Source organism: Gavialis gangeticus, unplaced genomic scaffold, assembly GCF_001723915.1.
Source record: "Gavialis gangeticus isolate Ggan-Ray unplaced genomic scaffold, GavGan_comp1, whole genome shotgun sequence".
Taxonomy (NCBI): Eukaryota; Metazoa; Chordata; order Crocodylia; family Gavialidae; genus Gavialis; species Gavialis gangeticus.
The window spans coordinates 12868424-12880265 of NW_017729019.1; positions in this window are offsets into that span (position 1 = coordinate 12868424).

Sequence of the window (11842 nt, forward strand, 5' to 3'; positions counted from 1 at the left end):
GCACACTTGTCTCTATTCTAATCGGAAGGATAGCTCTTCTAGCTGTAAAGATGCTTTCCTTCTGCATGGAGGTCTTCTGAGGTCAGAGCTAGAAGCTCTGGAGTCAAGAACAGGTTTGATCAGGGGTTCCCAGTGTTTCTCAGGGGCTCGGGCACAGCCCGAAGGAGCATCTCATAGGCATCCCCTGCCTACAAGATCATGCAACAGGCCTGTGTTCCCGAGCGTGGCATGTCGTGTGCTACCATAGCATTTAAAAGTTTCACTGCACCCGAGAACATAACAGAGAAGTAGGCTTCATTTGGCAATCGATAGGTCACCTGGTTGTAGAAGGAAATGAGATTGGTCAAGCAAGACCTACCCGCAACAAACCCGTGCTGGCTATCCCTCAGGATGTTGGCGTCGGCCAGTCCATTAAGGATGGCCTCTTTAATAAACTTTTCTAAGATCTTCCCCGGGATAGAAGTCAGGCTGATGGGCCTGTAGTTTGCTGGATCCACTTTCCTCCCTTTCTTGAAGATTGGCACCACATTGGCCTTCTTCCACTCTCGGGGCGCTTCACCAGAGCACCAGGAGCTCTCGAAGACCCGTGCCAGGGGCTGGGCTATGATGCTCGCCAGCTCCGTGAGACATGAGCTCCTTTCACACGGCGTCTGGCACCTTCTAGGCAGTCACTGCAACATTTGCACGCATGAACAGAAAAACAATCCTGTTGGAGAATGGGGTTTTAACACTAGTAGAAGTATAGACGAGACTTCCCACAAGTACCGGTTCTTTACCTGCTTATAACATGAAGTAGACATGTTTAAACATATTCCCTGTTTCAGAGCTGGCAGTGATGGAAGATGTACTTATCCAGAGCAGGGAGTGAAGTCTGTCGGGGTCCTGTGAGCTGTTTTCAGAAAGGGTGTTCTTGACAGCTACTCCGGACACTGCTACCCAAGGCATGGAAGGGGGCAACTTTGACTTTGCAGTCCTGGTGTAACTGTTTCTGTTGGTCTTTTAGCCTTGTGCCCTTAACTGACCCATTTCCGTAAAGGCTCATTGGAGGTAGATCCCTTGCTCAGTGCAGTCCTTATCTGTTACTGGCTTGCTGAGATGCAGTTATGAGCCGATTTGTGAATGGAGCGGGCAGCCAGTCTGCTACCTAACGCCTGGGCTTGACAGGAGGCGGCATCGTGGGCAGGCAAGAGCCTGCACTTCCTGAGGGTAATTCAGCATAAGTGGCACAGTAATCTGGTCTCTGATCTGCCTTCCCTGTTGTCTAACCTTCTGACGGCTTGTTGGCAAGCAAGACAGAGTAGCCTCAATCTTCTTTCTCTCGAGCACCTTTTCCAACAAGTTCTTAAGCTCTGATAGCAGTATTGAGATCTCGCTGCCTTAAGGTGAAGTCGACTCTGTCTGTGTTTCATTATTTGGTTTCTTGTACTTGGGTGCAAATTAATCCAAGCCAACTCTAAGAAGCTTATTTCAGTATGCGCTGTAATTACTGCTGCAGCTGCAAAAAGCTTTCTTCAAAAGTTGAATCAAAGTTATTTTATACAAATGTTACATCTTGTGATGTCTGGATTTTCCAGGTAGCAAACAGCCTTACATTTAAATTAGTTCCTTTGATAATATTTATCGTGACACATCTACCGAGACTTTTAACTCTTATTTAATCAGTAGAAAAAGAGGAAGAACAGGAGAACTGTTTTCTAACACGTCTGTAAAGAATACCTAGCATGTCCATGGCAGTGTTTACGTAACAATAATAGTAATAAGAATACGAAGACAAGTAATTTATGAATCGTGCAGCTTTGCAGGGAGTGATATTACCCGGTACGAATTATGATGTTAATAGAAATAGATACCTAATGCTGCCAGCATTCACCAGCTAGGCAAAGTTTGTTTACTCAAAAGATGCCTTCAAACTTGTCAGCAAAACTGAGAAGACCATTAAGTTAATAGAACCATGTAAAGACATAATGACAGCTATGCAGCAGACTGACAGTGTGAGCCTGCAACAGCTCATCCCGTTGCCAGGAGTTGATCCTACTGGGAAAAAGTTATGTGCATGGCACTGACTCACTGATTCTTTACCTCTCCCCGGCATCGAGGAGGTGAGTGTGAAGGAGCTGGAGAGAAGGAGTCGAAGGTGTGGACTGAGTAAGCAGGAGGCAGACCTTAGAAGGAGCCAGTGCTGCTGGGCGAGATCACACTAAAGGTAATGGTAATTTCTTTATTAATATAGCCAAACCCCAGACAGTGACCAAACCTAGGGTTTGCATCTTAGTTTTAGACCAGCTGGGGAAAGCTGCCTTACTATTATTGTTCCTATTTATGATACAGTCATGCTGCAAGGCCTGTGACGGAGCTCAGGTTCTGGTGGGCACGGTACTATACAAGTGCTTGCCCCAAAGCTCTTGCCCTCTAACCTGCAGTCCCCCTGATCTCCTGGGATTCACCGTTTCACTCATTCTGGCTGCTTGCCACCCCCTCCCCACTCAGCCCTTAAAGCTCCTCGTTGTAGAGCACTGATTTATCGGGGTGGGCGGATGGTCTCCCAGAGGGTTTCCCCTGAAGAAGCCTGTGATTCCCCACGCAGGCTTCGTTTGGCCGTCGTCTCGCTGATCTCGCTCCGCTCCTCTGAATGCTGTGCCGTGCTTCCCCAGCCGTTCTAGTGCCCAGGACCTGGGGTCCGCTGGGAAGTGGCAGAGTGCGAGCGGCTGCTTCTCCGGAGAGGGGAGAGTGCTGGACCACGTTCATAAGGAAGAAACCAGGTGTGCCGTGGGGCCAGGTGATCTACCCCCTGTCGGTGTGCAAGACCACGAAACTTAAGTCTGCTGAAGGTTGCTCAGATCCCACTAATGATGTAAAGCCACTGAGAGAGACCAACCGCTTAAAAATGCAAGTGGGCTCGGTGAATGCTGTAGAAAAATAGGCTGAAACCAGAGAGAGGTTCAGTAAACTGCACTCGGGGACTGAAAGGAAAGCTACAAAGGAATGGCTGAATTCATCGGACACCGCGCTCTCCGCTCCAACCTCCCCGTCATGTCAAACTCCACTGAGCAGCCTATTCACAGCCATGCCAAAGTGCCAGCTGGTTTCAGGCTTTTTGTGACTTGAGGTTGTTGTCTTGAGGAATTCCCTTTGTTGTTGTTCTGCTCTTAGAAAGAGGCAATACTTGCAGTAGGAACACAGCTTAAAAGGAGGCTTCTAAGAGGCTTGAGTCCAAACCAAACCCAGGCATATCACTACTGGTAACAACAAAAACAGCCTCTGCTATTGCTTGCATGAATTGTCTCCCCGCTGGCATTCACCCTGCTGCTAGAGCAGTGACAGCTCCTCGCCCTCTGCCCTTGCCAGCCTACAGACCCCTCAGGGTTGATGGTTGTGTAGCTTCTGCCCAAGCACACTCCAAAGCCATCGTCCTGTTGCATTGTCACCGGATGCGTGGCAGGGATTTAAACTTGACCTGTTTGAACAAACACAAAGCCCCCAGCTTGGAATGGGAAGGTGTGGGGCTTCACAGGTGCTCTTTGAGCTCGCAGTAGCTGGAACAAGGCAGGAGGCAGGGGAAGAGAAGCTCTTACGCCTCCACGACCATCCTCTCAGCCTCCGGAGCATTTGGATCAGAATGCAAACGTTGCAGCTTGGGCCCATCCCACATCTGAGCGGGGAGAGCTTGCCCAGCCTGTGCTGCACACTAGCCAGCTTCTGCTTGCTAATGCTGATGCAGCTTATTCCCAGTTGATGGATGTGGTACAAGAATACATCCAAGCAAGGGCCTGACACACGAGGCGAGATTAAGAGCTGCATGTGTACTGATGGGAAAGGGGGTATGAAGGGGTGATGTGATGGAAGCCTTGCAGCCATCAAGAAGGCTTCAGTCTGGAGGAGGAGAAACACCTGTTTGGTGCCGTGCGGGCAGGGAGGGAATAACAGCTTGAACTGCTTAAGAGGCAGGTAAACAATTCAGTCTGGAAAGCTTGCGTGAGGAGCACGGACGTGGAGAGAAAGCAGCTTTGGAAGTCCCTGTGCTCTGGCTGTAAATATTCAAAAGCTAGCTAGATCAGGCCTTCACGAATATCAAGTCATTACAATCCCCTGCATACAGCATGGGGCAGGACCCAGGAGGAACCTGATGGCTGGTTAGGTAGTTTTTGCCCGTAATATTTATTCAAAATCACAGATTCCCCTTTTGCTTTGTCAGACTTGGCACAGTCTGGTTGTGATTTCTCTGCAAAGCACTGAGGGCTACATTCACAGAGGTACTTGAGCCAAACTTAGGCACCTAAGCATCACTGGAGGCAGGGGAGGCCAAAACTCCCCACTCAGCTCCACCTGAGCCTGGAGGCAGGCCGAGTTTGCGGCACTGGGGGCTACTGCTGGGATATCAGAGAGATGAGATGGGTGCTCCTCTGCTGCTCAGGCCTGTGGAGCCTGGTGTGGGATTCTCAAGTTGCACCTAACTCCTCGGGCCCTGTGTAAAGCCCAGCCACAGGAGAAGGAGCCCCATTTCCTGGGATTGCAGAGAGTGGGGCTCAGGCCAGGTGCAGTGAGGCTGCAGCCTCAGAGGCTGGGCTGGCATCTATCGTATGCAGATCTAAAGGTCAGCAACTGGGAGTGACCCTTTCCCTGGGTCTTTTGGGAGCTCTATCCAGTGGCCTCCCTTTGCACGCTTTGGCTCATGGGGCTGGCTGAGCCCTTTTCCTGCCTGGCATCTGTCAGGGGTTTCTCTTTGATTTGTGTAGACAAGTTGTTTTACTTCATCTCCTTAACTGTGTTGCGGAGAGCCTCAGCAAGGACTTGCTGCTTCTCCAGCAGGCGTATGGTAAACGATCTTTGCAATTATATTTAAAAAAAAAAAACAAAAAAACCCTCTGCCTCTTCAGGGGGGCCTTCACAGGACCTGGCAAAATGGATTACAAGTCTTCACAAACCTGCTGAGTGAGTGCTCTGGATGCATTTGCAGCTGGAAGAGCTGATGGGAATGATTATTGCCTCAACTTCAGCAAAAGTTCAGGGGTTTGTTATTTTTCTTTCCTTTTTCCTGAAGTTTGTCAGATACTGAGGATCACTAGCCAGCCTCTGTCTGAAGGAAATACGGCATAGCCCCAGGATAGATGCGTCAGTGGTTCAGGCTATATCCACGTAGCAGGTGTCCTATAGCCAGCTTGTTCAACAGGAAGTTCTGAATATCTGCACTAACAATTATCCACTTTTTAATGTCTCCCGTAGTAACATTTTGCCTTTTACAGTTCCTTCTTCTGAATTTCTTGCAGCACTTCACATGTACAAGGTTAAACTAATTTCTCTTGCACTGTAAGTCATAAACACTCAAAAGAGTGCGTGTAAAAAGACTTAGGCACAGAGAGGGGGGTGACTTTGCCAGGGTCCCACAGCAAGCTGTTGGTGGACCTGGAGAGGAATTCTAGTCCAGCACTTTTTCTGCTGTCTCTCAAGGGTTTGGGTAGCTTATAAATAAAAGTACAAACACCAGCAACAAGTTTTGATTATGAGTTAATATTTGCACAGTGCCCAACAGTGCACTGTATTTTTTATAACGGTGGAGGGAGAAGGGCACAGTGCCTTGAGGCAGGAGGATGCTTTTCTTGATTTTGCTGCTTGGCATCTGTGTACTATGGTGATGTGCTTATTCGAAACACACAGACTGACTTGGTAGGTTTTGTGTCTACAAGGTATGGGCTGATGCTGATACAGTCTTCTGGCTTTGATGCATTTTCCATTCCTGTGTGACGATTCCAGGCACTGAAGCTTAGTCAGCCCAAGTTGACATGGATCTTTATTATTTATTTTCTAAGCTCTCTCAGAACTGATGAAATCCCCTGGTGTGGCAGCACAAGCTAGAAGGTAAGCTAATTTATGTGGCGTTTAAAAGTTTGTCTTCCAATGGCATTAACTTGGGGTCACACACTGCTCGGACCAAGTCCCCAAAACATACGTTCGCAGAGGAGTGGATGTAGCAATATCTCGCAGCCTCCCTCCTCCTGCAATGACTTGCTGGGGCAGCCCTAGAGGCACGCAGCGCAGCACAGCCTCATTTGTGAGATGCAGTTCCTGAGTGGGTGGGAACCGAGAGCACGTCCCCTCTGCCACTTCCTTTGTTAGGTCCCGGTACCTTTTTATAGTATTATTTTTGTTAAGCAGCACCAAACAGGGTGTCCTCAACATCACCCCTAGCTCAACCTGGTGGACTATCGTGGCTCAGCCAGTCCCCATATGCACAGCGCTACCTAGCATGGCACAGCCTGCTCTCATCTCATGCTCAGTATGCATTTCCTTTGGTTGGGGTGTGAGTTTTTTTCTTTTTTCTTCTATTTGGCTTTCAGTGCCCTCAAGTGTCCAGTGTCAATGCATTGCAGGAGGTGTGGACATTGGAACATGCCAGTCTGAAGATTTCCAATGCTTTCCTTTTCTGGAGGTCGGTTCTCCTTTCTCACCTAGCTGGAAACCTGTTCGTCCATCATGGCTGAAGGTAAAGCTACATCCTTTGCTGTCTGGATTACTTCAGAGTAAGGAAACAGAGGCTCGGTGAGCTGAAGCTTGCAGTTTCCTCATGGTTTTTTTCCATCAGGGAATGAGATCTGGCTCCCAGCAGAAGCTGGCAGGAGACCCATTTTCTAAACACACTGCCGTGAATCCCTATAGATCATGTCAGCTTTGGATATAAAAGACCAGGGGGATTCTCCAGAGGCCAGGGGCATTGGTGCAAAGATCCCTTTCCTGAGCATTGCTATGTAACTCACTCTGGACAGCTTCTGCAGAAGTCAGACTTCCTCCCTGTTACTGCTGCCGCTCTCCGTGGCACCGGTTGTGGGACAGGGAGTGGGGTGTGTGAAGGTACACATTTCTTGCAGAAACCCACTGAATGAGGACCCATACTTGAAAGATGCTTGGCAACCTTAACCAAAGACCTGGGAGCTGAGGGTGGCAGCATCTTGCAAGGCTGGGCCTTTTGAGGCAAGATTTGGGTCAAAGGAGACTGCGTGGTCCTGTCTTACGATCATGGTCTGTTCCAGCTGAAGCTGATGGAAGTCTTGCTGTTGCCTTTTGTGGGAGCAAAACTGATCTTCTGTATCCTCACTCGTAGTGACAGGAACTGCCACGTCACGCCCTGCCGCATTAATTCTTCTCAGAAGCCTACCCAGTGTCTCTTTGGCTGTGTTCTGTGTTAGGAAAATATTGTTGTAACAGTCCAAACATATCACCTCCAATCTCCCTTTTCCTTTTCTCTCTGAGAGAACATCTTCACCAGAGTATTAGATATTCACTCTGTGACACATTTTCTGCATTTACCCCAGTTGTACCAAAAGCAAACTTTGTTTCCTACCTACCAGAGAGTTGCACTGACTTCAGCCCATTTCTTCCTTAAGTTACGATCTCAGTAAAAGTCTTGACATCTTATTTTTGTGCGATCTGTAGGGTGCTGGATGTGGATAGCTAAAGAAAGATGGCAGCAGGCAGACTACAAGGCGTGTTGGACTGGAGACATTTCTCAACTTTGATGGAGCTTCAGCTCTCTGAGATTTCACGTGTGAGTACACAGAAAATACATAATTCTTCACGCAGCAATAGATTAAGGTAGGTACTTACAGCAAATGTGTTGTTCCCAGTTATCTGTCGGTGAGCTCAAATACTTACTATGTTTGTGAGTTGAAATGAGAAAGGCAGAGAAGGAATGAACAGTGAAAATTCTTGCTTCAGCGTGGCATAAATCAGAATTAAAATTTCAAGCTGGTTCTCTTAAACAGGCTTTAACATTTTCATTAGCGCACTGGAGATGAACTCAGGAAAGCTATGGCAGCATGCATGAAACTTAAACTATGGGGACTTCAACGAGATAGGTTTGTCGAGGACATTGATCTTGGAGAAGCTTTCGGAACTGAAATGTTGACAGCTGTCTTCATGGATACTTGTGAATAAAATAAATCTTTTGCTTAATTCATCATCTGAGATCACTGAATTATTTCCGACTGCTTTGAGGTATAAGTGTCTGTTATGGACTTATGTGGAAAATCTCTTTGTCGATTACAGAAACTGACGCAGATTAGACTAGACTAATATTCCCAGAATTTATCCAGTGACTAGATCTCAAAGACATGCCCTTGTTTTTGAAAATGTTAGGCTGCTTGGTTTTATATATCTCAATTTAGAGCAAGGAATACAACCAGTCAGTTATACATGGTCTTTAGCTTGAGGAAGCTAGTAAAGAGAATGAAAGTCAAAAGTGAGACTATTAAAATCTTCATGGATTAGACTCAGCATGGAAGCTATTTAATCATATGAGAATGGAGTTGGTGTTGCCAGATCTCATAATTTGTGTTGTTCTTAAAACCCTGGGGTCATGTAAATGTATCAGTGTGTCAGCTTTAAGGGTTTTTTTTATATTTTTCTTTTCAAAGTGAGTTTCTGGCTCCCCTGGTTTTGTAGAAAAGCTTGAAAATGTGCACCGAGATCAATGCAAATCAAGATGGGGAAATAATGCAACTCTTTTCTAGCTCATCATTTTAATCCACTCCAGGACTTTCCCAGGCTTGATTTTTTTATGGGGGGGGGTTACCATTTGAAGTTGGTTGCAGTCACCAGTAACTTACATGCCCCTAAATCAAAAGGGAAGCAGGGCATCAAGGAAAAGGAACCCTCCAGCATAGCTAAATGGCAAGGTTCATGTGAGACGGAGCGCTCACAACTGCAAGGTAACACACACTGGAATGAATAATTTAACAGCCACTCTAATTTAGAGGAAAATGATCTAGGTGTCACTGTGGATGGCCCAATTAAAGCCTCTCCGCAATATGCAGCGGTGATGAAAAAAGTAAACAAAGCATTAGAATGTACAAGGAAAAACTACACAAAACATCACTGCTGCTGTTGGGTGGATCTGCTGTGCTCTGCCTGGCAGAGAGGGGGGAAGCCTGGCGAGCAAAGGATCCAGTTTTGCTTGTGCCAACCATGAGACCAGTGGCCAGGTGGTGGCAGCCTCCCTCCTGGCTGCCCTGCCTGGACGATGGACTGCAGGGTCACAGGGAGAGGCTGCCCTGCAATCGAGCCTGGCTGGGAGCAGGTGCTCCAGAGTGAAGCCAGATTCCCTTGAAGGAGGCTGTGGAGAGAATGGCACCTTGGGAGGGAAGAGGGACAAACTGTGTCCTTCACTGAGCAGGGGACAAAGGGTTTCACACTAGGAGGGCCCAGGGACCCATATGCTTGCTTCATGCAATAGCAACATGAACCAGACTCTACCTGCCAGGGGTGGGTGGAGTGTGGGGGAGAAGGTCAACTGAAATGCCAGGGTTTGTGTGAGGGGAGCGGGCGGGATGGATGGCAGGGTCCTGCCCTGGGGAGCCCATGCTGGACCTCACCCTGGAACACAAGGCAGTGTTCAGGGCTGGCCACTCCTCTGCCAAAAGAAACAGAAGGGCATCAGGGTTTGGGGGCTAAAACGGGAGACTCGGAGCAAAGTCTTCCACAGCGAGGCACTGGAGGCAGGACAAAACCGAGAGGTAAGTAAATTAGTGAATGGTGCTGATTAGAGAAGGTAAATTAAACTCTCCTATTCACTTTCCCCGAGAAGAAAAAAGTGATGAAACTGAAGGATTTGCTAAAAATTGAACTGTTTTACTGAACCATCTTAAAATTCAATATATAATTAACCTGTGCAACTCATTGGCATAAGGTGTGAAGACCTTGTAGGTTCCCTAGAGGACTGGGCATCCTTCTGGGCGATCAGAGCTATACTGAGGCAGGCTAGCTGCAGTCGCTCAGCAGTTTTGAATGTCACGCTGCATCCATCAAGGTGCCACGGTATAGACTTAAGAGTATAACTTCAGTTTTAAAAATTTTGGCCAATGAGAAGATCCAGTTACATTTAATAGGGTAAGAGAGATTTTTACAAAGGCTATGAACACCTTTTTGTTTCAAGGGTATAGACCAGCTACCAGCCTCGAGTTGGAAAGAAATTTCCTCTAATGAACTGCCCGTAATGTCCGTGCGTTACGGTTTCCTGGGCCTTCCTTTGAAGCATCTGGTACAAGCCACAGCCAGAGAGAGGCTCCTGGGATGGGTGGACTATTGATTTAGTCTGGTGTGGCAAGCCTATGTGAAATGCTAAATTTTGGATTCAAATGGATCTGAGAATGTCCCTTTTACTGTCCAGGATACCTAACACCACAAAGCTTCCAGCCTCCTCACTTTCACTCTGCAAGTGTAAAAGAAAATTTAGATCATTTTGACAGTTATTTTCACGTCTGTTGGCAGGTAGCCAAGTACACTTCAAATGGCACCGCGTGTAATGAGTCTGATCCATCCCTGGCAGAGCTCCATTAACACAAAAGGAGCCACAATTATATTTTCACCAATTTGATCAGCTAGGAGCCAGTTAATGTCTCCCTAGCCGCTCATGTAACTTTTAGATTATATCCTCCCTTCTGCCGGCTGCCCTTCCAAAATCCCTTCATCCCGAAATTCAAATGCTACTAATTTTTTTGTTAAAGTCCCTATTTTTGGCAGTAATTACCATATGACCAATAGGAGATATAGAACGGTGGAGATAAAAACATGTAGAAGCCACAGGAAGCCCACAGCAAAGCACTGTATCTGTTTGTTACAGGTGAAAGCTGGCGGTGATTTCTGAAAGAGAAAATTAGCTGCCTTTTACAGTTCTGCACAGATGTTGACCATGGGGGAAAGTTCAGTGTGCAAAGCTGTTATTTCTAGTCTCTGTTATTGTGGAGCTGGCCAAGAGTATCAGGAAACAAATAAATGATTGTGATGTAGAGCAAGGGGCAGAACTTGGCCATTTCCTTGTGTACGAAGGAACACGCATATCTCGGCTATGTAAAGTCACACCTCGCACCGGTGCTACTGCACCCTCCCCACTTCCACTTTAATTGCCTTGTGCACATAAGCACAGTGATTTCTGAAGCAGTTCGTTCGTTTAGCTCCGAGCCGAAGGGGGACGGTCATGTGGCTGTGGCCTTCCCCCTTCCCAAAGGAAGCTGGCACGCCTAGCAGGCTTGAGACAGGGAGGGCCCTCGGCTTTGCAGCACGAAATGCAGTTTCTGGGGGGAAGGTGGGGAAATGGGAACCGACAACAGAAACTGCGAGCGAGGGCCTGTATCAGACTAGTCGGACATGCTGGAGCAGAAGGCTCTCCAGGGCTGATTTTTCAAGTTCAAATGGGTTTGGCGTGAACCTTGCCAACATCAGCAGTCGCTCATTGTAGGTGTTCAACAAATGCCCTGGCTTCCCCCAGCCCCAAGACCTAAAGGCCCAAGACCTGAGGGCCGCCCCAGCATCCCCCCCTGCAGCGGATACCCATCAACACCCATTCAGCTGGCATTTTTCTAAGCGGAGGGAACGGGGTTGCTGGCGCTACCGCGGTGTGCCTGGCCTGGCAGTGCCCCGGCCCTGGCAACCCGCGCTGGGCCCCAGCTCCGCCAGGCGTGTGGACGCGGCATGAGGTCAAGGGCAGCAGGCTGCATTTCTTGCTTTACAGCCTGCGAGTTGCCGGGGCTGGGGCGCACCAGGTTGTGGCACAGGGCGGCAAGGAAGGGAGCTGGGTCTGAGCAGCAGCAGCCTCCAGCATGTGAGGCCCAGGGCGCTGGGATGCAGAGGCCGTGCTCCGTACGCCCCGGGCCCCTGTGCCCTGGTGAAGAGCGACCCCAGCGAGTCCCACCAGCCCCCTCCCCGTGTTCAGTGTTAAACCCACCTGCCCCCTGCGGGTGGGGTAAGTGGTGACCCCTTGTCCTGCCCTGGTGCCCCGCAGGTGGCCCCCGCAGTGCCCACGGCGTTATCGCTCCGCTGTGTCCCGGGCGGGCGGGAGGGCGGACACACGTGCGCG